Here is a 20,209-nt window from a genome sequence, read left to right as displayed (position 1 = left end):
TGTGTGTAGATTCACCACATTTTGTTGACCCATTCATCCACAAGGGACCCAAGTTGCTTCCACATTTTAGCTATGGTGAATAATGCTAATAGAAACATGAGTACACAAACCAGGATCTGTGAGACTGCTTTTAATTCTGTTGTCAGTAGCCCTGTATTTTGTTTTTGTTTTGTTTTGTTTTATTTTGTTATTTTGAGACGGAGTTTCGCTCTTGTTGCCCAGGCTGGAATGCAATGGCGCAATCTCGGCTCACTGCAACCTCCACCTCCGGGGTTCAAGCGATTCTCCTGCCTCAGCCTCCAGAGTAGCTGGGATTACAGGCACGTGCCACCACACCTAACTTTGTATTTTTATTAGAGACGGGGTTTCTCCATGTTGGTCAGGCTGGTCTTGAACTCCCAACCTCAGGTGATCCACCCACCTCAGCCTCCCAAAGTGCTGGGATTACAGGTTGAGCCACTGCGCCCGACCTAGCCCTGTTGTTTTAACCTCGCTGTACTAGCAGTGGCCAGAGCTGTGAGTTACCCCAAGTTACAGGCTGCGAATCCATAAGGGTCCACAGCAACTTCAGTCCTTGCCTCCTAAGAAGAAATAATTCAGTTGAGGGGCATCAAGCAGAAAGAGACTGAGACAAGGTTCAGAGCAGGAGTGGAAGTTGATTTTGAAAGGCTTTGGGCCTGGCTTGGTGGTTCACGCCTGTAATCCCAGCACTTTGGAAGTCCGGGGCTGGCGTATCGCTTGAGGTCAGGAGTTGGAGACCAGCCTGACCAACATGGAGAAACCCTCTCTCTACTAAAATACAAAAATTAGCTGGGCGTGGTGGTGGGCACCTGTAATCCCAGCTACTCGGAGGCTGACGCAGGAGAATCGCTTGAACCCAGGAGGCAGAGGTTGCAGTGAGCCAAGATCGTCACTCCTCTCCAGCCTGGGTGACAGACCGAGACTCCCTGTCAAAATAATAATTATAATAATAACAAAAGGCTTTAGAACAGGGAAGAACCTTTGGAAGAGATCCCGGTGAGCGCATGAAGAGATAAAAAGAGAGGCGTTTAACCTTAATCTCGGGACTTTATAAGGTGGCCGTCTCTCCCACGATGCTTCCCTGAGGGCGGGCTTTCTGCATGCGCAGGAAGTGAGCGGTGCGCGCATGCGCAGCTGAGGCTTGCTTCCGTTTTCCGGTTGCTGTGCCCAGCGCTTGATTCTTCGCCATTTTTTTTCTTAACCTGTATGCCCAAAATGTTGCTTCTCCCAGGTGTATGCATTCACTTAACACTTTCGATGTTAACAGGTATGCATCATTGGTAGCCTGTCTCTCCCTGGATGCCGAATTGCCGTTTATTAGAGAGGCGGTGTGATCATTGCTGAACCATCACCAGACATTCCTGGTGGGTGGCGGGGGAGCCCTCTCCTGCCCTGCCCATGCCTAACTCTGTAGCAGCTAGAAGTCAAGTCTCCTCATCGCAGAAATGGGGACGGTAAACACTTCACTTCATGCCAGCAGGATCACACAAAGCTCCCTTGATTAAAACCCTTTGTAAGTTATCAAACACTTCACCAGTGTCCATTTATGCAGTGTGAAGATTAAACAAGATACGGAAAGCATTCTGCATGCAGTGAAATGCTGTACAAATGGACAGTATAGTGTTACTCATTTATGCTACCATGGGATGGGTTCTGTACTTGGCCCTGGGTAGTAACTTGGTTTCCATAAATGAGAAGGTAACCAAAGGGAGGTGCAGGAGGGGATGGGGTCCTCCCTCTAGCCCAATGCCCAATGGGCTACACCGTCATACTCCGTGAGTTGTGGCATCATCCCCCATCCCAAAACTTTCCAAACCTCTTAATTGCTCTATTGCTGGATGGCTTACTGAAATGCTCTTCACGTGATCTCTGTGGGCAAAGGGAAATCTTTTTTTTTCTTTTAGAGACACAGCCTCACTCTATTGCCCAAGCTGGAGTGCAGTAGCATGATCATGGCTCACTGCAGCCTTGAACTCCTGGGCATCAGTGAACTTTCTGCCACTGCCTCCCAAGTAGCTGGGACTGCAGGTGCATGCCACCATGCCCAGCTCATTTATTAAAAATGTTTATGGACATGGGGTCTCACTGTCTTGCCCAGGCTGGTCTCAAACTTCTGGCCTCGGGTGATCCTCCCACCTTGGCCCCCCAAAGCTTTGGGATTACAGGCATGAGCCACTGCGCCCAACCGGGAAAGGAATTTTTAAAGGACAAATTATGATGGTGCATAGCTACAGAGCCCCCTAGGCACAGCTCTCCCTGGAGAAGGAATCCTCATGAAGGAGAAGAGACATGCAGTGCTTCCTGTGGTCTCATATGTGACTCCTGCTTACATGCACACAGGCTAGCCTCATCATGCATGACCATAAAGACATTTTGGATAACATTGCAGAAAAGAAAGTGTTGGGACTGGTCTCTGCAGAGACAGCAAGCTGTCCTAGCTGTCCTGGGAATGATGGGGCCACAGACTATGTGGCCAAGAGCAGGCAGAGCAACTACTGTTTCCCTACAGCCACATGTGGAATGGGTCACTTCATCAGCTCACCACACTGCTGGCCTGGCACCTGCGTCCTACGGTGAGGGCATGGGAGGTAAAATGCGATCACAGATCCACTGGGTCCTGAAGACTGCGTTGCATGTTTGGGGGATATGGAGCCGGCTCACTGGGCTGGAAGCAGAGGGGAGGCACTGATGCTAGAGACTTTCCCTTGGGCCGTATGTATTTTTGTCTTGAAAGATGAGTTGTAAAGGTTTGCCTGCCCAAAAGCTATTTTGTTTCATATTTACATTTTTAGTCCTTTCTCCATCAAGAAAATGATCAGCAAAGTGAATGGAATTTGTTTTCTTTGCTGCCATTGCTCATGTCTTCCCATTTTACCATCCTTTGTAAATAACAGTGTTGTTGCTGTCAGAGCGCTTCTCCCTCACTGGGCGCGTGCCTTTCTGCACTGTGGCCAGCTGACCATAGCCTGTCTTCACGCCGCGATCCATACCTAGCAAAACCATGCTACCTCTGAGGGTGCCGGGTAGGGCTCGGTTCTCACCTTGACAAACTCACCAGAATAAAGCCTACCTGCTCACCCCCCATCCTCATCTCATTTCCCAGCTTCTTGAGGCTTCCATCCATGCCCACAGAGGCAGGACTGCTAGAGCCCCACTCATGAGAATTGCAGGTTCCATAGAGGAAACCAATCTAGCTTGGACTGCAGGTTCCTGGATTTGCAGATGTAGAGTGGTGGAGGCCTAACCAAGAACAGGAAACAGGAGATGTAACGGAACCCCCATCCCAGGACCAGCATCTCTTCCCCTCCCTTTCAGGGGGTCTTTATCTTCCTGAACTTCTCAGTGTATGAAACACAGCAGGGGCTGGGGAACTGTACAACCAAGAGGTGTGTGTGTTTCAAGTATTTTTTTAGAGCAGTTTCAGGTTCAAAATTGAACAGAAGTCAGGCGCAGTGGCTTACACCTGTAATCCCAACACTTTGGGAGGCTGAGGCAGGCTGATTGCTTGAGCCCAGGAGTTCAAGACCAGCCTAGGAAATATGGCGAAACTCTGTCTATACTAAAAATACAAAAATTAGCATCCCTGTAGTTCCAGCTACTCGGGAGGCTGAGGTGGGAGGGTCAGCTGTGCCCAGGAGGCAAAGGTTGCAGTGAGCTGAGATTGCACCACTGCACTCCAGCTTGGGTGAAAGAGCGAGACCCTGTTTCGAAAAAAGAAAAAATTAAGAAGAAGATACAGAGACCTCCCATAAACTCTCTGCCTCCCATTTGCATGCCTCGCCCATTATCACCCCCACTATCAACATTCCCCACTAGAGTGGCACAGATGCTACAATCAATGAGCCTGCATTGACACATCATTATCACCCAGAGTCCATAGTTTAATTAGGGTTTACCCTTGGTATATATTCTGTGGATTTGAACAAATATATAATGATAATATCTGTTGATACACAGGTTGAGTATCTCTTATCCAAAATGGTTGGGATCTAGAAGTGTTTGAGATCTCAGAATTTTTTTTTTAATTTTGAAATATTTGCATGTACATAATGAGATATCTTGGGGACGGGACCCATGTCTAAACACAGAATTCTTTTATGTTTCATGTATATCTTATATACATGGCCTGAAGGTAATTTTATATAATATTTTAAATAATTTTGTGTAAGGAGCAAAGTTTGTGTACATTGAACGATCAGAAAGCAAAAGTGTTGCTGTCTCATGTCAAGGGTCAAGAAGTTTGGTGTTTTGGAGCTGGACCAATTTTGGATTTTCTGACTAGGGATGTTCAACCTGTAGTACACCACGGGGTATTTTCACCACCTTAAAAAATTTGCTATGCTCCACCTTTGTTTTCCTCTCTCCCCTCCCAACCCCAGGGAACCACTGATCATCTTACTGTCTCCATAGTTTTGCCAAGTTTCTTAGAATTGGATGTAAATTAAGAATAAAAGGGCTTTTCTCAGTCTCCAAGGATGAGGCTTGGGCTCAGTCCATTTAACAGTATTATTGTCCTTTTGAGATATTACAGAATTGATTTACTGACTATTTCTTAATATGTGTATGGTGTTAAATATTCTTAATAAGTTTTGGCACATTGTCCAAAATATGACAATGCCAATTTGGGAAGTTCTATAGTTCTTTTCCTTAGAAGGTTTGAATTAGAGGTGAATTGCCCAAGCGTTGAGAAGGAGGCCGGGAGGCAGGGAGTGGAAGGCATTTGATGTATTTGGCTTTTGATAACCACCCTGCTCAAGTCTGAGTGAAGACCATCTAAGGACTTGAGTCTGACAGATCAGCAAGCGGGGGCCCCATGCATGGATTTCCCTTGGTCTGGAATCTTCCTGATGGGCAGGAAGAGTAAGAAATCCCCTTGAGTCCCCAGTTGAAATACCTGGGGAAGTTTAGTGACACCAGCCTATATCCTTCATGTGAAGGTCTGAGAGTGAGTTTCAGCTGCTTAACAGTTAACTTACCTGTTGGCTACTGTCGGAGCCTGCAGGGGGCCATGGGACAGGTTCCGTGTCTGGCTTCTACTTTTATAATAGTGGAAAATTTGAATGAAGTATTGTGTTGTAATATGATATCACTATAAAATGACAGACTCTATCTCTTTTTTTTTCAACAAGTTTTTTCTAACTATACAAATATCAATGTGGCTACTATCAAAAAATTTTAAATATAGCACAGAGGTTAGGGCCACAATCTGCAAGGTAATATTTAAACCTGGATCACCATATTTGATAGCCTTCAATGTGACCTCGAATATCCAAAGTCCTGCTTTTGTTTAAAACTTCACTTCAACAATTCAATACATTAGAATTCTAGAAACTTTTTTTCCTTTAAATTTGAAAACTGAGTTGAAATTGAACTTATTTCCACCACCATTTTACTAGCCTTAAAGAATGAGATAGAACATTAGTCACTAGAATGAACTTTAATCTAGGCCTTGGTCATGAAGTAAATATTTAGATAAATGATTTCAATTTTGTTTAGACTCAGTGTAATTATAGTCACACAGATTTTGCTTGAAAATCAACTAGGCAGGGCCAGGCGCAGTAGCTCACACCTGTAATCCCAGCACTTTGGGAGGCCAAGGCGAGTAGATAATGAGGTCAGGAGCTTGAGACCAGCCTGGCCAACATGGTGAAACCCCATCTCTACTACAAATACAAAAATTAGCCAGGCGTGCTGGTGGGCACCTGAAATCCCAGCTACTCAGGAGGCTGAGCCAGGAGAATCGCTTGAACCCAGAAGGCAGAGGTTGCAGTGAGCTGAGATCACACCACTGCACTCTAGCCTGGGGACAGAGCAGACAGCAAGACTCCATCTAAAAAAAAAAAAAAGAAAAGAAAAGAAAAAATCCACTAAGCTTCCTTTCCCCCAAGAGAATATTTTACATAACGAAGTTCACTGTACATGTTTTAATATTAATTCTTTATGCTTATTTACTGTTAATTTGGATCAAATATTGGGTCTGGCAAAATGCTCCCCCCAACTTTCTGTCAGAGACCTTGCAGCAATGGACGCCCTGATGTGGAAACCTCCATTACGGGGATCTCACTGTTAACTGGAAGAATCACAGCCGCAGGAACTGAATGGCGCCTGGGCGATTTGGGTAAAATTTTAAACATAAATGAGAAACCAACATGTATTCAGCTTTCATGAAGTTGTGTGCTTTTAGGAGTCTCTTCTTGCTCCTTGTCTTGTGAAATATCAAAGTGGCTTTATTTTATTCAGAAATAGGTAACATGTTAGAAAACAGAATATACACATATTATACTTAGACACTTAAAAACAGTGACACTGTTTCAGAGAAGTCTCCTTTTTTTCTTTCTTTTTTTGAGACAGAGTATCACTCTGTTGCCCAGGCTGGAGGGCAGTGGCAACATCTCGGCTCACTGCAACCTTTGCTTCTTGGGTTCAAGCAGTTCTCCCACCTCAGCCTCCCAAGCAGCTGGGATTATAGGCATACAGCACCACGCCTGGCTAATTGTTTGTATTCTTACTAGAGATGGGGTTTCACCATGTTGGCCAGGCTGGTCTTGAACTCCTGACCTCAAGTGATCCACCCACCTTGGCCTCCCAAAGTTCTGGGATTACAGGCGTGAGCCACGGTGCCTGGTCCAGAGAAACCTCTTTACATCCCATGAGCATTAGAGCAGTACCTAGGACCATGTAAGATACCAGCAGTGGTAAATGACTGGCAGGCTCTTTGCTCATCTCCTTCCTGAGCCAGGAACAGACAGGCATCAGCCCTCACCCAAGGCACTTGGATCTTCCCTTTGCAGTGTGCCAAGATCCCTTCAAAGCATGGAACTTCATGCAGCAAGGCCGATGACCTAAGCTGGCATGAGTCCTGTCTGCTGTCCTGGTGTATCCTATAGCACCTAATGTGCTGGAAGCGCTCATGTATTTAGAAACATGATTAGTTCTTATGATGTCAGTTTTTAAAAAAAAGATGCAGGGTGCAGAGGAGGAGAATCAGGGAGGTATTATTGCTTTGTCAGAGGTGAGAGTCTGAATAAACTGTTCACACAGTTACAATGTTCGTATACAAAATTATTAACATGGCACAGGATTGCATCAGGTTTTATAGAGAGACCTATTACTTCTTTATAAGACTGCCTCACTTTTATATCTGTCAATATATTAGCTTATAATACAGACAATTGAAAATAGCAAAAGCCCTTTTATTTCACTGATAATAAAGCCTCTTAGTTTGGATTCCCTGGGTTTTGATTCCATGGCCCACAGTCATTTTATTCAACAGGGTCTTTTTGAGGGCACAGGGTGGAAAGTTCTGGACCTGGACCTGCCTGGAAGGTCAAGGTGAGAATGACAGATAAGGAGCTGAAGAGAGAAACCAGCAATGCAAAATCACCAGCACTTCCAGAGTATTCGAGATTTCATGCACGTAAACACATTTCACTTCACATACATTAAAGGAAAAGGCCAGTGAGTGTGTAAAACATTATTCTTTTATTTGGTTATTAGTAGAACATAAGTCCTTGTGGGCAGGGACTGTATCCACAGCCCCAGAACCAGAGTTGGGCTATTGGGTACTCCATAAATATTTGTTGAGTGAATGAATGAAATAATTTGCTAACATTTAGTTTCTTGCACATCTTGAAGATATTAAAACTACTTTAAACAAAGGTGTCCTTGCTTCAGGGTTTCTGTTGGGAATGTTTCCTAAAATTGGCTTTGGGAAATGCATTGATTCTTTCCTAGCACTAGGGGGCGGTATAGTGCAGTTAAGGAATCAAGTTTTTAAATTTTTTCAAAGAGGGGTTTGTACTTCAGCTGATACTTAGATGTGGATAACCACGACCAAGTTAAATCAGCACTACAGGATGAGGTTTAAAGCTACATCAGCATATTTCAAGCTTAACACAAGCATGTGTCCAGGTTAAAAACAATATCCATAAATACAGCCTGCTTAAAAATAAATCATGTAAACAGGTTGCAAATGATGATTGAATCTTTCATCATTTTAGGATCACTTTCTGCCACCCAACCAGCTGCCGTATGTGATCTAACAGCCAGAAGGTGTACACGTTAAAGTGAACAAATACTCTTTTTTCCTTCAGAAGAGGAAAAGATCAGATAAAAATCTATCATTCCATCCGTGTAGTTGACACTGTTTTAACAGCGGGGGAAAATGCAGGTGTTCTCGTTCTGCTGCAGAGACAGTGACTAAATACATACCGTCAAGGCTGAGTGTCAGGGGCTGGCCCGGTACAATCCAGCATGTGAATAGCTCTTTTGTGCTGGGAACCTGTTGGGCAGCCTTGCCTCACATGGGAGTGCCCACGGGACGGGAGGTCTGGTCATATCTTTATTATTAAGTAGAGAGTCCCAGGGGCTGAAAGGGAGGAATTTTCCTTTATAACATTATGTTTAAAGAGAACAAACAATATTAGTCTGGTTGACATTGCCCATTATGTGAGAAGTTAATGTATTCTTTTATTACTATCTTCAGTTTGCAGTTCCTGAGGTCTTGAGGTTTGGCTGTGAAAGAACATCCAGGTAGATCCAGGTTTCTAGGCAACTCCAGACCCCTCTTCCAGGAGTCTTGATTGACAAGCTTGCTGCTAAATTGTCTCACCTTCTTTTCTTGCCTGGTCTCTGTGGAAGTTCCAGTTAGGAATCAAACAGCCCCAAAAGCCGGCAGCTGAAGAGGAAAGGGGAATACAGTGGTGCGTCAGTGCTGTCTCACTTGGCCTTAAACAGTAGGAAATCAGCTGCTTGTACTAAAATAAACAAATTCCCACCAGTTCCATGGTTGCACGCTGCAGGGGACATGCAAGGGGACTGGGGAAGTCCCCACAGTTTCTGGGGGTCACAGTGGGCCCAGAGCCACTCTCCTCCCCTCCAGATTCTGGCCATACTGTTGGCCAGCTGTAGATCCTCTCCTACTTTACCTAAGTTAGAGGAGACAAAGGTGAGTGCAAGCTGAGTGCTTCAGTAACCAGGCTGTGCAGGCCACCATGTGATAGGGCGGCTTGGGGTTGAGGCTACTTTTTAAAACTCTGCTTCCCGATGCTGCTTTCCACAGCATCGGGAAGCCTGGAGGACAGGCTTTTGGTGTTGAGTATCTCATATCCTTGTTATTTTTCCCTTTGCTGTGAATATCTAGACAGGAATTTCTGTTAACCTCTTATGAATCAAAAAGTGACGGAGGCACCTCAATTGACTTAAAGGTTTATTTTGCCAACATTGAGGATTCATCTGGGGAAAAAGAGACACAAGTCCCAGCTGGATCTATGTCCTGTGCTTCTTCCAAACAGGGTTTGAGGACTTCAGAATTTAAAGGACAAGGAAAAAAGGGGGATGGGGGAGGTAGGCAGTGAGGCAAGTGGTCACGTTCTTGGGAGGCTCTGGTGAACACTCCGTGAATCTATATTGTACATATGAAAACAAAGGAGGGGAAAGTCAATTACACATTTGTCTCTTGCACAGTAGATCTACATTTTAAATAAAGTACTGTAAGCCTGTGAGGTCACAGCTTTGGGAACAAAAGGAAAGCAGTTTTTGTGTGACTCGGTTCCTAAGCTTCACTTTCCCTTAGGCATCGTGAGTTTGGGGATCCCAAGATTGGTTTCCTTTCACACTCTATTAGGGAATTCTCTAGGCACTATTTTGATCTGGTAAATGCTGGATTAGTGTAAACTAAAAATCAATCTGCTATTTACATCCCCAACACAATGGCTCTTACTAGGCAACCATTTTTCATAAGTCTTGTTTCAGACATCCCAAACTCCATTCCCCAGAGAAGCAGAGAACGGGTGCTGTATGTTAACTGCTGGGTGTCTGAGAAATTGCACAGGAACTGTCTTAACGTGAAGAGTCCACACTGGACACTGTCACAAAGGGCAGAGTGAAGTGATGAAGCGTCAGATGCGTCTGTTTGCTGGTGGCACGTGTTTCCGCTGTGCTATATTTGACCCTGCACAGGACGCTACACTAGTGGTTTGGTGACTGTTCTCCTGCACATAGTGCTGGCTCATGCTCCCCGACCCCTTCTAATTTTGCTGTGGTTCAGCAGTTCCAGTCCACTGTTGACACTTGAAATGCTGGTAGTATCCAAAACTCCACTGAGACACAGGAAATTCTGGTGAGCTAGTGGCTGGAATGCCTTCTGAATGACAAAGGGGCCGCGTGGCTAAAAGCTGAAGGAAATGTGCGCGAAGATGAATGTGCTGTAATTAATCACCGGAGATCTGTTCTCTTCCTCCTATGCACAGCACAGTGCAGGGGCCGGGGCGGGGCGGGGTGGGGGGGTGGGGGGGGCGGGGAAGCTTCTCTGAGCCCAGACCTTCCTAGAGGTAACAATAGTGAATGCTGGTCATCAGGCGTAGCTTGACCAACAACTCTGCCTCCTTAGTTGGAAATACAGACGTCCACTTTTCGCTGGTGTGTCATTATTTTCTGGAATGCTAAGAACTGTTCCCCTGACCTGTGGCTCCTTCTTAAGCATCCAGGGTATGCAGTCTATTTGCAGGTTCCTATTTGAAGTCAGGGAGCCTCAGAGAATCATATGTGTGCCAAATCAGTTCCTGCAAAGATGGACTTTCTGGGAGTCCTCTGATGAGGTTGGGACAAGGCAAAGAGGAGGAGTTTCCCTGTACAGGCCGAGCAAGCTCCAGACCCCTGCTGAAGTTCAGCTTGCTTCAGCTCTGGAAGCTGGACCCTGTGGCTGGAGTCTGGCCAGCTGCAGGGACAAGTTTCTATTATTATGTAAATGGAGTCACAGCGCCGCCTTGGAGGCATTTTTTTTTTGGCACAGAGTAACCCTTTGTCTGCCAAAAGGTAGCCTTTCCCTTTGCTTCAAGCCTGGAGTGTGCAGTTTGCAGTGGTGGCCTGTGAGCAGCCAGTCAACCTGCAGATTGCCTTATTAGGCAGAGTGCAGAGGCTGGCGGCTGGGAACTGGCTGGCAGAGGCGGTGGCAGTGAGTTTGTGTCCTGTACGAAGCCGGAGAACCTGAGCCCTGGAGACGTGGCCTAGTACTGTTCTATTAATGACAGTGCTCCATGATGACAGGAATACACTCTCTCCTTGGCAGACGTACTTGATGGGATGGTTGGAAAACAGAATTTTGTAGGGGAGGTGACTGCCCGAAGGACAGAATGGTAAGGGGCTTTCTTCACGCGTAGCTTGTGCTGTTCAGTCCTGTATCAGGGCTTATTCTACAGAGTATGGACTTTATTAGGAATTTTTTTTTAACTTTTAAGTTCAGGAGTACATGTGCAGATTCGTTATATAGGTAAACACGTGTTAATGGGGTTTGTTGTACAGATTATTTCATCACCCAGGCATTAAGCCCAGTCCCCATTCATTATTCTTTGTGATCCTCTCCCTCCTCCCACCCTCCACCCTCCAAAAGGCCCCAGTGTGTGTTGTTCCCCTTTTTGTGTCCATGTGTTCTCATCATTTTAGCTCCCACTTATAAGTAAGAACATGCGGTATTTGGTTTTCTGTTCCTGCGTTAGTTTGTTAAGGATAATGGCCTCCTGCCTTATCCATGCCCCTGCAGGGGACATGAGCTCATTCTTTTTTATAGCTGCATAGTATTCCATATCAGGAAATGTTGAATGTTTTCCTTTTACTCCAAGATGTTTTTTGGCCTCTCAGAATCTTGTTTATGTTTTATAGTAAGCTTTGTTGAATGATGGCATCGTGTGTGTAGCAGGAAAATATCACCAGTCAATAAGGTGGTACAGCAGAGTTTTAGGAGCCAGGGGACCTGTGTTCCAGGGCTGCCACAGCTGGGCTAAGTGGGTAAGTCATTTGCACTGGGGAGGTGACTTCCCCAAGGACAGGGTGGTATCGCTCACTTATCTAGGGCTTAGTGGGTGATCACTAGTGAATCTGTGATCACTATACATTAAATGTATCCAAACGTCACTGTGTACCCCATAAATATGTACATTTATTATTTGTCAATTAAAATGAAATAAAAATGTAGAGCAGGCTGAATGCACCCAGTGACCGCCCATGCTACATTTCTCCCCTCAAACTGCATGAACCAGCCTCTCCTCTCCTTTGTGTTCTCCTCCGTAAAGCTGTTTAACGAGTGTATGTGGTTCATAGCCACAGCCGAGCACCCACAGGACCGTTTCCCTCATGGAACCTGTAAGGCTGAATCCATCTTTTCTCTTTTGAGCTTCTTCCAAACTTGCTGCAATCGCTGAAAGTTAGTGAAGAAGGCACTTTCCTGCACTGAAATGTTCGTTCCGATGCCTCGGGCTTTATGGATTATGGCTCAGGGACCAAAGCTGTACTCGAGGCAAGTGAACACCTGGAGGAGCCTGCGCCCCAGATGCAGCAGTGACCAGGCTCAGAGTGCTCAGCATCACATCCCCTGTCCAAGCGCCTTCTCATTCATTGAGCTGGGGCGTGGACAGCCTGCCGAGAAGGCAGATACAAACCGCGGCTCATGCTGACTGCCTGACTGCGGGACGTGGGCTCCAGCTCTCCTCTCCCTCCAGAGATCTTGGGGCAACAGGGCTCATAAGCGGCTGCATGAGAACAGGGACAGCTCCTGCTGCTGGAGTCAGACTCGGAGCACATGTGTATGTGTGTGTGTGTTTGTGTGTATGAGTGTGTGTGCACATGCATGTGTGCCTGCATGCATGTGTGTGTGTATTTTTAGCACAGTTGGGAGATGATGTCTGAGGTCCTGCTGGCTCTACTCTGCTAGTGTCCCTTTTGAACATGGAGCGGTGTCCCCGTCATCTTTACTTCATTGCTTATATCTGTTGCTTATTGTTCAGGGAAAGCACAGATTCACTTTTCTCCTCCTGTTAAAGAAATGCCTTTGGCTGGGCATGGTGGCTCGTGCCTGCCATCCCAGCACTTTGTGAGAATGAGGTGGAAGGATTCCTTAAGGCCAGGAGTTCAAGGCTAGCCTGGGCAACATAGCGAGGCTCCTGTCTCTATAAAGAATAGGCTAGGCATGGTGACACACTCCTGTAATCTCTGCACTTTGGGAGGCCAAGCCAGGCAGATCACTTGAGCTCAGAAATTTGAGACCAGCCTGGCCAACATTGCAAAGCTCTGTCTCTACAAAAAAATACAAAAATTAGCCAGGTATGGTAGCACATGCCTGTGGTCCCAGCTGAGGTGGGAGGGTCGCTTGAGCTTGGGAGATCAACGGTACAATGTGTTGTGATCATGCCATTGCACTCCAGCCTGGGCAACAGAAGGAGACCCTGTCTCAAAAAAAAAACAAAGAAGAGAAAATTAGCTGGGCATGGTGGTGTGCAGTCCCAGATACCTGTAGTCCCTCTGTACTCAGGAGGCAGAGGCGGGAGGAATTGGCTTGAGCCCAGTAGGTCAAGGCTGCAGTGAGCTGTGATTGTGTCACTGCACTGCAGCTTGGGCAACAGAGCCAGACCGTCTTAAAAAATAAAAAATAACGCATGGAAAACAAGGATGACATTGGGGATGGCGGGTTGATGAACTTTTCTTGCATTTTCATACTGATTATTGTTGCTGAGTTTGTCATTGTTGGTATTTTATTAAGAATCCCTTCTGAGAACAAGGAGAGCCAGAAATTACTTGATTCGAAACTCTTCCCTTCAAATTGTTCAAGTATAGCTCTAGAACAGCTATGATCCATCAGGTATCACAGGCATTTTATATATGTACTTATCTGCCATCTGGACTTTTAGACTCATAAGGAATTCTCATCTCTGATGAGTCAGTGTTTCATTGCTTTCAGTTCATGTGAAAACCATCAAGTAGTGAGTGTTGAATGACTGGATTGGCAGAGCCTCCTCTGCCCTCCCTGGCTGATTGTAATCAAGTCAGCTCCTGCCTCTGCCTGAGGTCTTCTTCTCAGTGAGAGGAGAGGTGTGGAGCCTACGGCTCTGAAGGTGTGGCACGCTGCCCCTTATGACGTCCCAGGATGCAGCTGCAGACACCATACAGTGAACATCTAGGTTTACTATTACTGTTATTATTATTATTTTTAGAGACAGAGTCTCACTCTGTCACCCAGGCTGGAGTGCAGTAGCATAATCAAAGCTCACTGCAGTCTCAAATTTCAGGGCTCAAGTAATCCTACCCTCTCAGCCTTCTGAAGAGCTAGGACTACACCATCATGCCTGGCTAAGTTTTAAATTTTTTTTGTAGAGACAGGGTCTTGCTGTGTTGCCCAGGCAGGTCTCTAACTCCTTGTATCAAACAGTCCTCCTTCCTCAGCCTCTCAAAGTGCTGGGATTGTAGGTGTGAGCCACCATTCCCGGGAACAGCTGGGCTTACATTTATTTGTCACATCATTGTTTAAGAGCCTTTTGTGGGTTGAGACTTTGAACAGGTCAGAATCATCCTTGGCATCTCCTGGCCTCCCTCGAGTGGCGGGCGGCCATGTGCCCCTCACAAGAGCTGTTCTCCAGGTGCTCAGCATGTGCCTGCATTTTATGTCAGCTGTGATTTGCCTTCAGTGGACATTTTATTGTATATTGTGCTGAAATCTACATAGCATGACATTTACCATTTCAGCCATGTTTAAGTGAACAGTTAGGGGCATGCAGGTGCATTCACTAACAGCGTGTGCGCCCATCACCACCATCCCTCTCCAGAACTTTCTCATCTTTCCAAACTGAAACTCTATACCTCTTCAGCGACTCCCCAATTTTCCCTCTGCCCAGCCCCTGATAACCAGCTTTCTACTATCTGTCTCTGAGTGTGACCATTCTAAAAACCTCATATAAGTAGGATTGTACAGTATTTGTCCTTTGGTGACTGGCTGATTTCCCTTAGCATAATGTCTTCAAGATTCATCTACATCGTCGCAAGCATGAGAATTTCCTTCCTTTTAAGACTGAATAATATTCCATCGTATGTATATTTCAGTGTGTAATTTAAACATAGTACTGACCTATGTCTTTCTTTTCTGGGAACCAGCTGACCATTCTCTCTTCCTCTGAGGCATCTGGACTTTTCTTCCCAAGAATCATTAGCTATAGATTCAGAATGAACCAGAAACTAAAATGGAGATAATTTCATTTCAAATGTTAACATTACGCTTTGGAACATTTACTTTAAGGATAAGCCTTTTTGGTGATTGCAATAAGCTTTTCTTTAAAAAAGAATTCTTAGGTTTAGAAAGGCTGGCACGGTTTTCTTTCAACACATCTGATAACGAAAAAAATAGCTGTGATTGTAATATTTCTTATTGAATGTACTTTTACCTTTTCATCTCTACCTGCATGGTCTGTTTTAAATTACCTTATGCAGTGATGCAAGGCAGCATTTTATTTGCAGTCTTGTCCAAGATATTGCCACTAACCAAATTCACAGAGCCTTTCGCAGCACATGCAGGAGGAGAATTAGACTAAAATGAGGAATTTGGAAAGTCTGACCGACCAGTGAGATGTAATCAAAGGGAAATGAAAGGGCCTCAGTGGACTTTCCCAGGCGAGTGCCTCAGGTCAGGCAGCTCTGCCTTAGATTAAGAATCTGCACACATAAAGAAAATCCACCAAAGAAAATGAGAATACCATTTATGGCTATTGCTAGCATACAAAATGCTCCTTCATCAGGCTATAAAAATATATCCTTCACTTTGGAATTTCAGTCCAGCCGTTGTCATTAGTAGCTTATAGATTTCATTAAAATTTCGAGAGCACTTCTTGATTTTGGAAATGTATTGGTAACTCAAATCAGTATGTATTTAGACAACTGTTAGTCATGATATAACACTCCCCCATACTGTCCATTTAAATTCCAGCTTATGGTTGGCTCAGTGTCTCATGCCCGTAATCTCAGCACTTCGGAAGGCCAAGGTGGAAGAATCACTTGAGGCCAGGAGTTTGAGACCAGCCTGGGCAACATGGCAAGATCCTGTCTCTACACATTTTAAAAAATAAGCCAGGTGTGGTCCCAGCTACTCGAGAGGGTAGGAGGATGGCTTGAGCCCAAGAGTTGAGGCTGCAGTGAGCCATTTGTGCCACTGCACTCTAGCCTTGGCAACAGAACCAGACCCGTTCTCAAATACATACATACATACATACATACATAATACATACATACATACATTAATTAGTTAATTCATTCATTCCAGCTCATTTTTCTGTAGACTGGGAGTGCTTTCATTGATGTTCAGTGAGCACAACGAGGTGACGAGGTGACATCGTACAGACCTCTGCAGGAGCATGTGGCCCACACAAATCTCTTTTTGATATGGAATTCCTTGCATGGATTAAATAATGTGGTCCATTTTCGGAGTGCTTCCATATGCATTCCCTCATTTTATCCTGGCCTCACTGTCCTATTTCCCTCTTTGATTTTCTTTGATTTTATTATGGCTGGCCAGGGAATGGCTGTTTTGCCTTTATTTAGAAATTTTTTTTTAAAGACAGGGTCTTAATCTGTTGCCCAAGCTGGAGGAGTGTAGTGGCAGCCTCGGCCTCCAGGGCTCAGGTGATCCGGCCTCCAGGGCTCAGGTGATCCTCCTGCTTCAGCCTTACGAGTAGCTGATTACAAGTAGGGATTACAGGCATGTGCCACCATGCCCAAATAAATTTTTTTTTTAATTTTGTAGAGATGGAATCTCACTTTGTTGCCCAGGCTGCTCTCAACTCCTCGCCTCAGGCGATTCTCCTGACTTGGCCTCTCAAAGTGCTGAGAGTACAGGCATAAGCCACTGCCAGGCCCTATTTTGCCTTCAGCGTTATATCTTAAGTTGTGGGTCCAGGCTTGATGTGTCTATCCTAGGTCACACGCTTTCCTGGTTTTCTCATCTGCATATGAGGGTAGTCATAGGATCTCCCCAGCAGGCACCAATAAGACTAAAGGAGCCTTGCATCCACCCCCACAGCCATGAGTCAGGGGAGGTCACAGGGGCCATCCTGTTCTCTCCAACAGCGCCCCAGCCGTGGTGGGAAGTGTCTGGCTGCAGTGGAGGTGCTGGCTACTTCCCTTTCCTTGGCTTTGTCCTCATTTTCTCCCCCAGGTTGATGGCCCCCAAAGGGCAGTTGACCCAAAGGACAGCATTGCAAGGGGGCTTGCATGTCATCAGCAAGAACAAGAGACAAGGTCTGGCTCCCCAAATAGCCTCCCTGTAGTCTGAGCTGTGCTGTGACCTGCGCTACACAGTCCCTGAAGGTTTAATACTGTGACTGTCATCTCATGCCTTCTCTTTTGACCTTGTCAATTTGGGAATGACACTTCTCACCTGAACTCATACTGAGACATCGTCAATAGATGGACTGCAGGAATCGTTGTCCCAGTTTTTACCTTTGCTTAGCTCAGAAATCGTGTTCGATTCCCAGGAACTCAGATGAACACATTGTTCGGAAGAATACTAGGAGTATACATACTAAAGAAATAGATGAAATAGAGACACTTCCAGTTTCCCTACTGAATCTTTAGCATATTCTCCCTGATTCTTCTTGCATGCAGATACTTCTGTTTCACACCATGGCTTCACATTTTAGGAAAGACTAGAAGACTTTAAGTAAGAGTCTCAAGCTAAGGAAAGAGAAATAATACTTTTCATCTCTGCAAACTATTCAAGTAATGAGGTTGGCTGAGCATGAGAGGATTTAAGAATAGGAGTGATCTCACTGCCCGCCTCCTTGTTTGATTCATTGATCCTTTCAACCAGTATTGATAGTTCGCTTGTTCTGAGCCAGGCTTCTGTGCTAGAAATGTGCCCAGAAGTGTGCATCACGTGCTGTCTCTCCAGTTTTTATAATCCTTTAGCTAGGAGACAGTAAAGGCTTTTGAGCAGGAAAGGTTTGATAGATAATAAAGAAGAAAATTTATGAAGGGGTTGTAACAGGTGAATTCAGTGTTGATAGGCAGGGCAAGGTTCTTCTGTGCACAACTGGTGTCAAGGTTAAGAAACACTGGCGCCGCCTGTTATCAAGGATCTTGGTGACTGTCCAGGTCAACGCCTCAGTTTAGACCCAAGAAAATGCCTCCGCTAGAAGATGGGAGCAGGCTGGTTTTCTGCCATTGGTCCACGGGCACCAATCATTCACACCAGGATTTTCTCCTGGATTTTTGGTCTATATCTAAGCTTTGGGGATTTAAGAGGTCTTATTGCCTTCATCTTCGTTTGTATTTAATTCTTTTGCTAATGTCAGAAGGAAATCATGCATTGGTGGATACTTTGGAAAACAGAGAAGGAAAACATGAATAGAGTTATTTCTGAGTTGTGAGAGAATTAATGTCTTGCTCTGTTTCCCGTCATTTGGATTGGGTGTATGTGTATCTGTAATAGAACATCAAAAATTTTTCAAATCAGTAATGGAATGTCAACCCTGGTTTGCTTGTGTAATTTATTTACCCAGTTTTCTATATGCACTACGCACACCAGGCAGACTAATTCCCATTTTATACATTTATAAATATATACACAAATAAATGGGTTCATTAATTTTAATAATGTTAATTATTCCAATTCATAGACCCATTTATTTACATCATCTATAATTTCTTTCATCAACGTTTTATAGTTTTCAGTATACAGATCTTTCATCTTCTTGGTTAAATTTACAACCATTTTATTTTTTGATATAATTATGAATGGGATTGATTATTTTTTATAGAGTTTATTGTTGGTGTGAATAAATGTTATTGGCATTCCTTTTTTTTTTTTTTTTTTTTTTTGCGATGGAGTCTCACTCTGTAACCCAGGCTGGAGTGCAGTGGTGCAATCTCAGCTCACTGCAACCTCTGCCTCCTGGGTTCAAGCGATTCTCCTGCCTCAGCCTCCTGAGTAGCTGGGATTGCAGGTGCACGGTTATTGGCACTCCTTAAGGAACCAAAAGTAGAACTACCATTTAATCCAGCAATTCCACTACTGGATATCTGCCCAAAGGAAAAGAAATCATTATATCAGAAAGACACATGCACCCACGTATGTATAGCGGCACAATTCAGAATTGCAAAGATGTGGAACCAAACTCAGTGCTCAGAGACCAACGAGTGGATAAAGAAAATGTGGTAGGTATACACTGTGGAATACTACTCAGCCATAAAAAACAATAAAATAATGTCTGTTGCAAGAACTTGCTTGGAGCTGGAGACATTATTCTAAGTGAAGTAACTCAGGAATGGAAAACCAGATGTCATCTGTTTTCACGTGTAAGTGGGAGCTAAGCTATGAGGATGCAAAGGCATAAGCATGAATAATGGACTTTGGGGACTCTGAGGGGAAGGTTGGGAGGGGGTGAGGGATAAAGGACTACATATTAGGTACAGTGTACACTGCTCAGGTAAGGGTACACTAAAATCTCAGAAATCACCACTAAGTAACTTATCCATTTAATCCAAAGCCACCCGTACCCCAAAAATTATTGAAATAAAAAATCATTTACATTGTTAAAAAGAAATGCTACTATCAGGAGCAGTGGCTCATGTCTGTAATCCTAGCATTTTGTGAAGCCAAGGCAGGGAGACCACTTGAGGTCGGGAGTTAGAGATCAGCCTGGGAAACATAGTAAGACCCAATCTCTACCAAAAAATTCAAAAATTAACCAGGCGTGTTGACCCATGCCTATAGTTCTGGAGACTCAGGAGGATGAGGGGGAGAATTGCTTGAGCCCAGGAGTTCAAGGCTACAGTGAGCTACAGTCACATCACTGCACTTCTGCCTGGGTGGCCGAAAAAGATATACTACTCATAATTGTACTTAATATAATAAATGATGAGATATGTATGTATCAGAATTAGAACATGTAGCTATAATGCCATAGTCTTTATGTTGTGAGTCACCATCAATAAACTACAAACATTGTAAAAACATAGCAACCTGACATATAAATTAGAAGTTAGCATGTTAACTTCTCTAGTTAGACCAAATGAATATCACATCGTAGAGGTGGTATCAATAATCACAGAAATTGTCAACGTTATATTAATGCAATTTTAGTAAAAAATAAAGTTTCCCTCTTGTAGATCCCACCAGGTATGATAGTCACTCATTGAGAAGAAGAACGTAGTCATGTTGGCTGAAGGAATTATCCTGATTGTCATTCATCTAAGGGGCCAATTGATCTATTTACCATTGACCTTGTTCACAGCACACACTTTGATCTTAACAAAAATGAAGCCAAAGGTACTCGGGAGAGGAAAGCCAGATACCAGATAGCTTAGCAATTTATCCAATTTCAAGTTTCATAGGAAAACGCATACTATTGAAACTCACATTTTTACCCCTTCAAGA

General features: G+C 44.5%; 1 protein-coding gene across 7 annotated transcripts in view; it reads left to right on the top strand.

The window, feature by feature from the left end:
* The window catches only part of SVIL (supervillin), a 217,876-nt gene that overhangs the window by 127,804 nt on the left and 69,863 nt on the right, over positions 1 to 20,209 (top strand). The gene's annotated exons all lie outside the window — the stretch shown is intronic.

Source organism: Sapajus apella, unplaced genomic scaffold, assembly GCF_009761245.1.
Source record: "Sapajus apella isolate SASKATOON/1434 unplaced genomic scaffold, GSC_monkey_1.0 scaffold207, whole genome shotgun sequence".
Classification (NCBI taxonomy): domain Eukaryota; kingdom Metazoa; phylum Chordata; class Mammalia; order Primates; family Cebidae; genus Sapajus; species Sapajus apella.
Note: the sequence above shows the minus strand (reverse complement) of the source record. Positions and strands in the feature narration are given on the sequence as shown.